General features: G+C 40.9%; 1 non-coding gene across 1 annotated transcript; it reads left to right on the top strand.

Moving 5' to 3' along the window:
* The first annotated feature begins 1,563 nt into the window (after positions 1–1,563).
* TRNAS-GGA lies at positions 1,564–1,636 on the top strand. The gene has a single exon. It is a non-coding gene; the product is annotated as a tRNA-Ser (tRNA).
* Positions 1,637–14,370: the final 12,734 nt, after the last annotated feature.

The raw sequence follows: 14,370 nt of genomic DNA, 5'->3' as shown, positions 1-14,370 counted from the left end.
GGAAATCCTAGTCTCCAATGATTCAATCTTATTGATGAGATGATTAATTAGTTCTTCAACTTTGTTTTATAAAGATAGTCTATCTCTGTGTCATAGATAGATTTATTTGTGTCATATCTTAGATTCCACATATAAGCAATATCGTATGATACTTGTCTTTCTCTTTCTGACTTCCTTTGTTTAGTATGATAATCTCCAGGTCCACCCACATTTCTGCAAATGGCATTATTTCATTTTTCTAAGGCTGATATCCATCTGTATATATGTACCACATCTTCTTAATCCATTCATCTGTCCATGATTGCTTTCGTGTCTTGGCTACTGTGAATAGTGCTGCTATGAATGTTGGGGTGATGTATCTTTTCAAATTCTGGTTTTGTCTGGATAAATGCCCAAGAATGGGATTGCCGGATCATATGGCAACTTCATTTTTAGTTTTTTGAGGACCCTCCAGACTATGTTTTTCCCTTTTTAACTGCAAAGGCAACAATAAAAAAAGTTAAATGACTTTACTGGCTCCCTTCCGATAGTTTGTCAGACAGGGCTCACCTTTCCCACTCAGGCTGTAATTACCCCCCACCCCTACCCCACACCTGCCTTCAAGTGGAGTCACAGCCTCAATGTTTTAACTGCTTAGTCACCAGCCACAGTCAGACTTGTGACGCTGCAGAGCTCCCCGTCACCTCTGGCTTGCCGTGTGAATCACTGTGAGAACTTCCCTGGCTCTGGTGACTCACACCCAGCAGAGTGGCTTTTCCTCAGCTTGCTACAACTCAGATTTGAATAGCCCTGAGCTGCTGCTCGGCACCAGTATTTCAAACCAAGAATAGAAACACAACTGAACTGCCCCAGAGTTTATTTTACTGCTAATGAGGCGAGTGGAGTTGTTTCTGTGCAAAAAACATCCTTGTGTCTGATAATTGAGGGTATGCCCCCTTGTTCTGTTTGTGGTAAAGATCAAGAGCCGATCACAGGTTTTTGTCCAATAACCTTTCACTTCTTAAATCCACAAACTAACTCCACAACCTACCCTAGCTCTTCAGACTTTTGTTCTTGATGTTTTCTCCTCTTCGATTTACCCTTGAACCTTGAAGGGTTCCAGTTTTTTTTTAATTAAAATATAGTTGATTTACAATATGTTGATTACTGCTATACAGAAAGCAATTCAGTTATAAAAATATATATACACATTTTTAATAGTTATTCTTTTCTATTATGATTTATCACAGGATACTGAATATAGTTCTCTGTGCTCTACAGTGGGACCTTGTTGTTGTCCCTTGTGTTTATAAAGCTTGCATCTGCTAACCTCAACCTCCCCCTCCAACCTTTGCCCAACCTCCTGCTCTTTGGCAACCACCAGTCTATTCCCCATGATTCTGTTTCATAGATAGGTTTATTTGTGTCATAGTTTAGGTTCCACATATGAATGATACGATCTGATATTTGTATTTCTCTTCCTGACTTAATTTCACTTAGCATGGATAATCTCGAGGTTCATCCATGTTGCTACAAATGGTGTTATTTGGTTCTTTTTTATGACTGAGTAATGCTTCATGGGCTTCCCTGGTGGCTCAGAGGTTAAAGCGTCTGCCTGGAATGCAGGAGACCCGGGTTCGATCCCTGAGTCGGGAAGATCCCCTGGAGAAGGGAATGGCAACCCACTCCAGTACTCTTGCTTGGAGAATCCCATGGGGGAGGAGCCTGGTGGGATACAGTCCATAGGGTCCCAAAGAGTCGGACATGACTGAGCGACTTCATTCACTTCACTAATGCTTCATGGTATATATACTATACACACCACATCTTCTTTATCCATTCATCTGTTGATAGACATTTAGGTTGCTTCCATGTCTGGGCTTCTGTGAATAGTATTGCTGTGAAAATAGGGAAGTATGTATCTTTCTGGATTAGTTTCATCTGGATATGCCCAGGAGTGGAAATGCAGGATCATATGGTAAGTCTATTTCTAGTTTAGGAACCTCCATATTATTCACCATAATGGTTGCACCAACTTACATTCTCACCAACATTGTAGGAGGGTTCCCTTTTCTACACACTATCTCCAGGATTTATTGTTTGTAGACTTCTTCATGATGGCCATTCTGACTGATGTGAGGTGATATTTCCATGTAGTTTTGATTTACATTTTTCTAATAATTAGGCATGTTGAGCACCTTTTCATGTGCTTATTGGCCATCTGTATGTCTCCTTTGGAGAAATGTCTTTTTAGGTCTTCTGCCCATTTTTGATTAGGTGGTTTTTTTGGTGTTTTTTTTTTTTGGTGTTGAGTTGTATGAGCTGTTTGTGTATTTTGGAAATTAAACCCTTTTTGGTCACATAGTTTGCAAATATTTTCTCCCAGTCTGTGGGTTGTCTTTTCATTTTGCTTATGGTTTCCTTTGCTGTACAACAGCTTGTAAGTTTGAATGGGTCCCATTTGTTTATTTTTGTTTTATCTCTATTGTTTTGGGAGACCGACTTAAGAAAACATTGGTACAATTTATGTCAGAGAATGTTTTGCCTATATTCTCTTCAACGTTCCAAATACTTTTGACTGTAAACCCAAGTATTATTTTGCATATTCTAGTTAAGGGTCTTCCTGACAAGGTCTGTATATAGTGAATTAGCAACTCCAAATCATTTTACTTCAATTAAATGTGACTTAAGTACTCAGCAGGAAAAGAATCCGCCTGCCAATTCAGGAGATGCAAGAGATGCAGTTTCCATCCCTGGATCAGGAAGATCTCATGGAGAATGAAACGGCAGCCCACTCCACTGTTCTAGCCTGGGAAATCCCATGGACGGAGAAGCTTGGCTGGCTACAGTCCAGGGGGTCACAAAGAGTCGGACACGACTGAGCAACTAAACAACAGCAAAGTACAGTTAGTTTGTAGAATTGATGGACTGTTGTTCTATCTTTGGTGATAGAATTTGCAGGACATTCCTGAGATGATAGCCTTTTAAAAATCCTCACTTTCCTCGGGGGTTTAAACCATGATGAGTCTGGACCACTTTTCTGTGACCTGAAGAAATAAAACTGAACACGTTGACCCTCCCTGGGGGCTTGAGTCCAGCTCAGGTGATGAAGAGTAACTGTCGGGAGAGCCCAGCTGGTCTTGGAAAGGTCTTGTACAAAGAATGTGGCTCAAAAATAGATCCCTTAACACAACATTGTAGTAAGATAAAATAAGAAATAGAGTCCTTGCATGATTCTTAATAAAAAGGACAATGATAAAGCCAAGCAGAAATCTACCTGTTGCTCTGTTTGTTCATGGACATCAAGCTTATGCTCATTTTTGTGCAATCTGATTTTCATTTCTTGAACAGAAGCAGTTCATTATTGTGCATTTCTGTGGCTTTGCTTTCTGTAATCTCTCTCTCTTTTTTGTTTGTTTGTTTTTTTGGCCACACCCCATGGCACGTGGGATCCTTGTACCCAAACCAAGGATTGAATCCAGGCCCCCTGCGTTGGAAGCATCGAGTCTTAACCACTGGACTGCTAGGGAAGTCCTCCGTGGTTTCGTTTTCATCCAAACATGTACCCCATATAAACTTTGAACTTAACTTCTTTAGACCGAGGTGTGCAGCATTCAGGATTGAACCCATGGACCCTGCAGAGGAAGTATATAGTCTTATCCACTGGACCACCAGGAAAGTCCCTGAACCTAATTTCATTGATGATCTATTTTTCAGTTTTTCAGGGGAATTGAGCTTTTTAATGTACTCCTCATCCCCTAAGCATTGTAGTTACATCTGGATGTACTTCCGAATCACGTCTTAAACTGGGCTGGCCCACACTGAGGGCTGGCGTGCCCCTCGGCTACACACTTTTCCTAGTCTCGTTCTTTGAAAGAGAGTGTACTAGTGGTGAAAATCCAGTTCCTTATGTCCCATCTTGACTAGACGGGGAATAAAGCTTTCAGGATCCGTAACTTGAATCACATTACTTTGTATGTGTGCTTTGTAATTGTCTTCCTTTTCAAGTGGATGTAAGTAGAGCGCTCCCCTAGACAATGGCTGAAAATATTGCTTAAGTTAATCATCTCCCTTTCACTTTTAGAATGCCTTGCAAAAATTAATGTTACTTTTATCACATGACCCAGCTGAAGGAGATCTCTTTATAACCTTCAAGGACATACCTTTAAGGCAGGGGCCCAGGAGAACAGGAGGCACCAACCCAGCGGGCACTCAGAACACACCCTCAGGAGGAAGTTCTGGCTTGTCCTGCTCGTCCAGGAATGTTCTCCCCAAATGTAAACTTTTGATCTTGTGAAATCACAGGTTCCAGAAGACAGTAAGTCCATGGCTGTTTTTTTGATGACAAAGTAAATATTCTTGCCAAGTATTTTATTTTCCAAAAGTCAGATTCAATCCAGAGGTTAAAAATATGATGTTTTGAAGGTTTTGGAATCATAGTTACATGCTCTTTAAAAATTAATTATTTAATTTTTTTATTTGGCTGCACTGGGTCTTAGTTGCAGCAAGAGGGATCTTCTATCTTTGTTTCAGCATGTAAACCCTTAGATGTGGCATGTGGGATCTAGTTCCCTGAACAGGAGTCGAACTTGGGTCTCCTGAATTCAGAGCGTGGAGTCATAGCCAGTGGACCACCAGGGAAGCCCCTACAGTACTATGCTTTAACTTGGCACTTCCTTTTGAATCTGAAGTAAGGGAGACTGTGTACATATGATACACAACTCTTCTGGACAGCTGGAGAGACAGTTCCTCAGTTGATCACCACAGTTCAGTAGGTCTTTAACAACTTCTTTTAGAGTTAAACTGAATTGACAAGACACTGACATCAGCTTCACCATGTCATTATCGTACAATGAAATTGTAGGCTATGGTCAGTAATGGTAATATCAGATGAGCTCAGGGTCCAGGCAAACGCCTACACAGCGAAAATGTGTAACACTGGCTTCCTCTTACCTGTCACTATGAACACACTGTGTGCGACTCTGTACAAGGGCTTTCTTCAAGTTCATTTTATGTGTGTGTGTGTGTGTTTTTATTTACTTGTCTGTGCCAGGCCTGAGTTGTGGCATGCGGAGTCTTCTAGATGTGGCATGTGGAATCCAGTTCTCTGAACAAGGATTGAACCCCCAGCTCCCTGTGTTGAAAGAGTGGAGTTTGGCCAACGAACCACCAGGGAAGTGCCTCAGGTTCATTATATTTAGATTTGAAGTTCTTTTAAGAAAGGTTTAGAAAGTGCATCACTTATTGTTAAGATGAGAAAATGAAAGTTTAGAAATTGGAGATTTTGAAAAGGTTTAGAATTTTTTTAAAAAGAGAATGGCATATTTGTCTGTGGTTATTGTTCTTCATTCATTAAAAAAAAGAGAGAGAGACTTTTTTTTGCAATCTAATGCATTTGCTTTTGGAGGTCATCTAATTGTAACTTCAGCCTATCTTAAAAACTCCTTGATATCTTTATGTTATTAAGGATCTTTTATTAGATGTAATGATAAGGAAAGACATTTTAGCAAAACTCTAAGGTGCTTGTAAAGGCATTTGTCTTCTTATCATAACTGTGGGTGACCTACAAGTGACATAAACTTTTGTGTTGACAAAGTGGGTGCAGTCTCAGATTAAGTAAGGGATCAGGGTCATATTGGGCAATCTGGGCTCACGAGCAAGAAAAGAATTTAGCACTTTTCTAAAGCATTAACTCTTGGGACCTCCCTGGTGGTCCAATGGCTAACACTCTGAGCTTCCACCACAGGGGACGCAGGTTCCATTCCTCCTTGGGGAACTAAGATTCCACATGCTGCACTCAAGTGGCCAAAAAAAAAAAGAAAGAAAGAAAAAATAGATAAATAAAGCATTAGGTCTTAGGAACCTTCCTTCTTGATTTTGTACAGATTGGGGCAGCTTGAGGTCCTTGTAAACTACTTGGGTCCCAAATATCTCTACTGAATTAGAGTGGGCTGGAGTGTCCTGATATGTTCATTTCTAAATGGGAAGCCCCTTAGACTGCCAGGATATCAAATCAGTCAATCTCAAGGGAGATTAACCCTGAATATTCACTGGAAGGACTGATGCTGAAGCTGAAGCTCCAGTATTTTGGTCATCTGATGTGAACAGACAACTCACTGGAAAAGTCTCTGATGCTGGGAAAGATCAAGGGCAAAAGGAGAAGAGGGCGTCAGAGGATGAGATGGCTGGATGGCATCACCGATGCAATGAACATGAACTTGGGCAATCTCAAGGAGATGATGAGGGACAGGTAGGCCTGGTGTGCTGCAGTCTATGGGGTCACAAAGAGTTGGACACGACTGGGCGAATGAGCAACAACAAATGGAAAGCAAGCATATGGAGCACATTATAAGATCAGCAATATATGGCTAGGCTCTCATGACCCATAATCTGTTGCTGGCATAGTTCTGCTTTCAAAATTTGTGGCCCTGCTCACAGGAAGCTTTTCTTGCAGGAAATGTCAGCTGTGATAAGAAAACATTTTCTTCTGTTGTCACACACACATTCGTATATGCAACGCACGTTCAAGATTTTCAGTTAGCATTTTAGAATATATTTTTATTTTTCATATTCATTTAGCAAGTTTTTGCAAATGAGTGTTTAAAAGTACTTTAGAGTGTAGGTAGAAATGTCTTCTGAAATATTTATATTTGCTAATCATTATTATAGTTTATATTTAAAATGTTTTCATTGTGATTTTATTTTATTTTAATTATTTCTCTCTGTGCTCAACTCTCCTTTCTGTGTGGGCTGATCAGTATTTACTTTCATTTCATGTAGCTTTTCAGGAAAAATATGAATTATGAATTATATTTTTATAAAATCTTTTATTAAACCATGGGCTTCCCTCATAGCTCAGTTGGTAAAGAATCCACCTGCAATGCAGGAGACCCTGGTTTGATTCCTGGGTCCGGAAGATACAGCTGGAGAAGGGAGAGGCTACCCACTCCCGTATTCTTAGGCTTCCCTGTGGCTCAGTTGGTAAAGATTCTACGTGTAATGCGGGAGATGTGGGTTTGATCCCTGGGTTGGGAAGATTCCCAGGAGAAGGGAAAGGCTACCCACTCCAGTATTCTGGCCTGAAGAATTCCATGGACTGTATAGTCCATGGAGTCTCAAAGAGTTGGACACGACTGAGTGACTGTCACTTTCACTTATTAAACCATACTCTACAAATAAGTTTATGGCTCATTTTTGGTGAGCTTATGTTTAACTTTAGAGCATGTATTTATCAATATCCGTATGGAGCCAGGTTAGACTGTGTGGCTAGACTGCTTTGTTGTTGTTTAGTCATAAGTCACATCGGACTCTCTCCTACCCCATGGACAGTTGCCTATCAGGCTCCTCTGTCCACGGGATTTCCCAGGCAAGAATACTGGATGGGTTGCCATTCCCTTCTCCAGGGGATCTGCCCAACCCAGGGATCGAACCCTCGGCTCCTGAATTGGCAGATGAACTCTTCACTGCCGAGCCACCTGGGAAGCCTAGTTCAGTTCAGGCATTCAGTCGTGTCCTACTCTTTGCGACCCTATGGATTGCAGCATGCCAGGATTCCCTGTCCATCACCAACTCCCGGAGCTTGCTCAAACTTGTGTCCATCGAGTCATTGATGCCATCCAACCATCTCATCCTCTGTTGTCCCCTTCTCTTGCCCTCAGTCTTTCCCAGCATCAGGGTCTTTTCAAATGAGTCAGCACTTCACATCAGGTGGCCAAAGTATTAGAGTTTCAGCTTCAGCATCAGTCCATCCAATGAATATTCAGGACTGATTTCCTTTAGGATTGACTGGTTTGATCTCCTTGCAGTCCAAGGGACTCTCAAGAGTCTTCTCCAACACCAATTTCAAAAGCATCAATTATTTGGCACTCAGCTTTCTTTATGGTCCAACTCTCATATCCATACATGATTACTGGAAAAACCATAGCTTTGACTAGATGGACTTTTGCCAGCAAAGTAATGTCTCTGCTTTTTAATTTACTGTCTAGGTTGGTCATAGCTTTTCTTCTAAGGAGCAAGAATTTTAATTTCATGGCTGCAATCACCATCTGCAGTGATTTTGGAGCCCAAAAAATAGTCTGTCACTGTTTCCATTGCTCCCCATCTATTTGCCATGAAGTGATGGGATCGGATGCTGTGATCTTTGTTTTTTGAATGTTGAGTTTTAAGGCATCTTTTTCACTTTCATCAAGAGGCTCTTTAGTTCCTCTTCGCTTACTGCCATAAGGGTAGTATCATTTGCATATCTGAGGTTATTGATATATCTCCCAACAATCTTGATTCCAGCTTGGGCTTCATCTAGCCCGGCATTTCGTATGATGTACTCTGCATAAGTTAAATAAACAGGGTGACAATATATAGCCTTGATGTACTCCTTTCCCAATTTGGAACCAGTCCATTGTTCCATGTCTAGTTCTAACTGTTGCTTCTTGACCTGCATATAGATTTCTCAGGAGGCAGGTATGGTGGTCTGGTATTCCCATCTCTTGAAGAATTTTCCAGTTTGTTGTGATCTACACAGTCAAAGGCTTTGGCATAGTCAATAAAGCAGAAGTAGATGTTTTTCTGGAACTCTTTTGCTTTTTCAATGATCCAGTGAATGTTGGCAACTTAATCTCTGGTTCCTCTGCCTTTTCTAAACCCAGCTTGAACATCTGGAAATTCATGGTTCATGTACTGTTGAAGCCTAGCTTGGAGAATTTTGAGCATTACTTTGCTAGCATGTGAGATGAGTGCAATTGTGTGGTAGTTTGAACATGCTTTGGCATTGCCTTTCTTTGGGATTGAAATGAAAATTGATGTTTTCCCATTCTGTGGCCACTGCTGAGTTTTCCAAATTTGCTGGCATATTGAGTGCAGCACTTTCACAGCATCATCTTTTAGGATTTGAAATAGCTCAGCTGGACTTCCATCACCTCCATTAGCTTTGTTCATATTTTTCTTATAATGCACAGATCACTTTTTGGAGATTTCTAAATTTATGTTAAAAAAAGATATGTTGTTTTTTAATTACGTACTAGTCTAATTCTGAAAAGGGTAAAAAATCAAGTTTGGGAGTTTGATTAATTAGAATCTACCCAAGCTGAGGAAAGAAAAATGGAGATGAACCCCTAGAGATTCATATGACAAATTCATCTTTAAAAAAACAAAGAAACAAGTGGAACTTTTATATTCTGAATTTCCTTGTAATGAGGTTTTTTCCTGGTGATTTTCATTTTTGGGCACCTGGCCATGATTTGATGCTGAGCAGTTTAGCGTAGAAAAATGTATGGTTTCCATAGCAACTACAATTTCTTTCAATCCCTACCTCTGACCAAGACCATCTGCAATCTCTTACAATGTGTGGGACTCTTCATTCTCCCTGTAGCTTTGAGTTGCCAGGGAGAGCCCCTGGCAGCTAGCAGGACCTATCCTGTCCAGGCTTCCCTTGTCAGTGTGAGGAAGGAACAGGAAGCCAGCATAGCATGGGGTCGTTGGGGGCAGGAGGGAGGTGCGGAGCCTACCCCTTATCATTGTTGACGAGACCGTCTTGGAAATGGCTGGTCCACTGGGGCTGTAGGTTAAAGTACTTTAAACCACTGCTATAAAACATGCCACAGTGCCCTACAAATAGTTGGGGTTTGTTGGATACAGAACATATATTTATTCAAGACAGATGACATTATTTTAAACATCTTTGCTAACAAATTACCTTTTAACAAGTAAGGCAAACATCATGGCAGGTGCTTGCAAAGCCTTTTGCTTTGTTTTGCAAATCGAAGAATTAAGGTGTTGACTCACATTAACTGGATTGTTTTAACTTTCCTACTGATTTCTTTTTCATTAGCTACTCAGGCTGACTGTTGTGCCCTGTGGTTTGTGTCGATGTCTCATCTCTGAGACAAATGATTCTTGAATTCTGGTTCTGTGATAACAAGGCAGGATCAAGGAGAAGACAATTGGACAAAAGTAATTGAGGGCTTCCCAGGTGCTGCCAGTGGTAAAGAACCTGCCTGCCAATACACGTTAGACGAAAGAGATGCCAGTTCAATCCCTGGGTAGGGAAGATGCCCTGGAGGAGATCAGGGCAAACCACTCCAGTATTCTTGCCTGGAGAATCCCATGGACAGAGGAGCCTGGTGGGCTACAATCCATGGAATCACACAGAGTTGGACACGACTGAAGCGATTTAGCACCCATGTACGTACTCAGGGAACATGGGTAGCAAGCCAGGAAAACATACACGTGGGAGGTGTTAGCTGCTCAATTATAACACAACTTCTTCTTACCAGCTTGAAGAAAAGTAAATGGGATAGTTTCTTTTTTTTAATTCACTAAGACTTTATTGAATGAAGAAAAGAATGATCTTCAGCACTTCAAGTTTCAGATATGATGGAAAGGTTTTAAAGTGTTTCTGATTTATATTGTGCAATCTTAAAGTATGAAAATGATCATATGAATAATTAATTCATAATTTATTAATTATATAATAAATTATAAATAATTATTAATAAATTATAAATAATGATCAGATCAGATCAGTTGCTCACTTGTGTCCGACTCTTTGCAACCCCATGAATCGCAGCACTCCAGGCCTCCCTGTCCATCACCAACTCCTGGAGTTCACTCAGACTCACGTCCATTGCGTCGGTGAGGCCATCCAGCCATCTCATCCTCTGTCGTCCCCAAATAATTCATAATTTATTAATTCAAACAAAATATCAAGTTTTTGCTTAACATCTAACATTGATATGGAACAAAACCAACAGAAGAGAGAAAAGCAAAGCGCTATATAATTTAATACTTTCTCCATTAACATTCATAATGATGATTTATTTTAGATGCCATACCTTTTTCAGTTTAATTTTTATTTTGTTTTGGCGTATAGTTGATTTACAATGTGGTGTTAGTTTCAGGTGTACTGCACAGAGATTCAATTACGTATAAGACGTAGGCGTTCTTTTTGAGATTCATTTCCCTTATAGATTAGTGAAGAATATTGAGTTTAGTTTCCTGAGCTATACAGTAGGTCCTTGTGGAGGACCTATCTTATATGTTGTTGCTGTTGTCGTTTACTTGCTAAGTTGTGTCTGACTCTTTTGGGACCCCCTGGACTGTAGCCCATAGGGTTCCTCTGTCCATGGGATTTCCCAGGCAAGAATACTGAAGTGGTTTGCTATTTCCTTCTCCAGGGGATCTTTTCGACCCAGGGATCAAACCCGCATTTCCTGCATTGGCAGGCAGATTCTTTACCACTGAGCCAGCTGGGAAGCGCCTATCATATATTGTAGTATGTATATGTTAATGCCAGAGACCTTAAAAAAATGAGTATTTTTTAATGTAATACACTCGAAATTATCTCCAAGGAGAGCTTACAGATGCCTTCAGCATGAAAGGCAAGGACATGTCCTTGAATCCTAAACCTAGGGTGTATCAGGGCTCTCAGGGAATTGCAGCCAATCTTGCTGTCTCCTCTAGGCACCAGCCTGTCAATATTTACTGAGTTAAGGTGCTCCTGGCTCCCATCCATGCACCCACCTCTTTGCCTTCTGCATGCTGTTGACGTGTACATGGAGACTAGCTGGTTGCAGAAAAAACAGTTTCCACAGAAAGTGAAAGTACTTAAAAATGGATCCTAAAATGAAAAAAATCTATTTTCAATGTGTAGCTAATAACAGTAGTCACTTAATTTAAATGTTATTTTTAGATTATTAGTTAAGACTAACTTATTGGTTGTTGCTGTTGTTCAGTTGCTAAGTTGTTTCAAACTTTTTCTGACTCCATGGACTGCAGCACACCAGTCTTCCCTGTCCCTCACTATCTTCCAGAGTTTGCTCAAATTCATGTCCATTGAGTCCTGGCAGTTCTCTGTGTTCTTTCTCTGATAACCTTTCAATCCCTTCATCTCTCTCCTCCTGTTTTGGAATTCCTGTGAGTTAGACATTGGACCTCTTCTGCTGACCTACTCTACTTTCTCCTTCAACCTTTTATCTCTGCCTTTTGTTGAAATATCTAGATTTCCTTGGCTTTTAAAAATGTTTTTAATTTCTAAGAGTTCTTTCTGGTTCCCTAGTCATCTTTCTACTTACCGACCCCCATCTTCTAACTTCATGGGTGCAAACATCTTGTTCCCCTAAAGTTACATGCAAGTCTCCTGTTTTAAGCCATGTCCCCCCTCCCCGCCCTGGACTTCACACAATTGTCTCTGAACCGTTTCTTCTGAGTTCCCTTTTTAAAATTGTTTACTGCTTTCACCTTGGAGGCTTTTCTCAAATCTCTGCCAGTCTGGAAGGTTCTTTGGGTGTGAGCTGGGCCTCTTCCCTTAGTCCCTTCCCAGAGGCCCCCAAGTGCTGTGTGTAGAATGTGGGGTCATCTGTGTGATGGGAGTGGGTGTGGGTGCATGTCTGAGTGACAGTGTCCTGGGGAGGGAGTCCTGGGGAAGCTGAGTGGGGAGACCTTGGTTCAGGTTCACACACAAACACACATGTGTGCACATAGGGGAAAGACAAGTGCTCTAGACCTTAGGAAGGAATGCAGCTTAAGGATAAAGTTTTATAAAAGTTAACTAATTTTGTCATGTACTCTGCAGTCACACATTTGATGTTTTCTCTTTCCCACTAGACAGGACTTGTATCTCAGCCACATCTTTAATAATAAATATTGACTTTTCTCTCTGCAAATCAAAAAGGAGCATTTAAATTAGGCAGCATTTGTTTAATCTTTAAATCACAAATGAAATGACTTGTCATAAAGCAGAGGTGAGTCTGAGAATCATTTAAGGATGGCATTAATGACCTTCATCTGAGTTCACTCCAGTTTTACAACGGCACGTGCCGCCCTAGGTAAGCATGTGGGAAAGTTAGGCGACCCGCCTTCTCGGATCAGCAGCAGAATTTCACCCCAGTCCCCTCCCAGAAATTCGGATCCAAAGGGGAGTCAGTTACTGAAAGCATGAAAACCCTGATTTCTGCAGAATGTTTTTACTGGTTGCATGTAACCTACTGTTGTTTGATAGCTTTCAAATGCTGTTATTCTAGAAAGTGAATGTTTTGCTGACTTTTACAATTAATAGTGAAAAATTAAAAATTATGATAATCTCATCCCTGATCATGGATAGAAGTAACCGATCAGGTAGGGAGGGTTTTGGCATTTTGAGACTGTAAGCAAACTCTGATAATCTATTTCACGTTTTATTCTTAGGATGGCCTGAAGATTCACTGCAGTAAGCAGTGCCTCTCATTTTGGTAATAATATGAGTCTTATGTGTATATAAACATAGTTAACACAAGGAGCAGAGTAGGAGAGCCCTTCGCTATTTGAAGGAATGATCCCCCAATACACTACTTTATGATGGCTAACCAGCCTGATTTAGAGTGTTTCCATTATCCATTTTGATTAATTTTGCTGATAACTCTGTGCTAATATTCCTTTTAAGTTCAGAGCTCCTTAACTTCCACCCTCTCAAAACAAAAACCTCCACATCACAGGTATTGACAGAATCTGAATATCTCACTTGCTTTATCCCTTGACATATACCAGTCCCAGAATAATAACACCAGAATAATATCAATAACAAGGTGATAAATACTTGACAGATTATGATAGATAGCTGAGAGCTAGTAGACAGTTGATAAATCTTGATGGGTAGATAATAAATAATTGAGGCATAGTTGATTGATTGGAGAAGGAAATGGCAACCCACTCTAATACTCTTGCCTGGGAAATCCTATGGACAGAGGAGACTGCTGGGCTACAGTCCATGGGGTCATAAAGAGTGGGACATGACTTAAAGACTAAACAACATCAACATAGCTGATTGAAATGGTTATGATTATATGAGATGATTATATGATTTATGCTGAAGCTGAAGCTGCAATACTTTGGTCACTTGATGTGAAATGCTGACTCACCAGAAAAGACCCTGACGCTGGGGAAGACTGAAGGCAAGAGGAAAAGGGGACGATAGGATGGTTGGATGACATCACTGACTCAGTGGACATGAATTTGAGCAAACTCAGGGAGATAGTGAAGGACAGAGAAGCCTGGCATGCTGCAGTTCCTGGGTCACAAAGAGCTGGACACGACTTAGCCACTGAACAAAAGATATGATCAATATATTGATTATGATGATAGGTATTATGATGATAGCTGACTGCCTTCCTGTTCCCCACCTGTCCTGGAAAAACTGTGATATACACTTTGGGCATCATTAGCTCCTTCCCCTTGTTCCGTTTACAGATCTCTGTGATCACCCCAGGGCCACCTCTCAGAACTGACTTCCTCCCTCTTCCCCACTGCCTGCTGCTCCTCCACAGGGATAAGTAAGTGTTCAGTTCAGTTCAGTTGCTCAGTCGTGTCCGACTCTTTGCAACTCCATGGACTGCAGCACACCAGGCTCCATGCCCATAGCCAACT

The sequence above is a fragment of the Bubalus bubalis genome, chromosome 1 (assembly GCF_019923935.1).
Source record: "Bubalus bubalis isolate 160015118507 breed Murrah chromosome 1, NDDB_SH_1, whole genome shotgun sequence".
In the NCBI taxonomy this organism is placed as follows: Eukaryota; Metazoa; Chordata; class Mammalia; order Artiodactyla; family Bovidae; genus Bubalus; species Bubalus bubalis.
The sequence above is the reverse complement of the archived record's forward strand: the minus strand, read 5'-3'. Positions and strand labels throughout refer to the sequence as shown.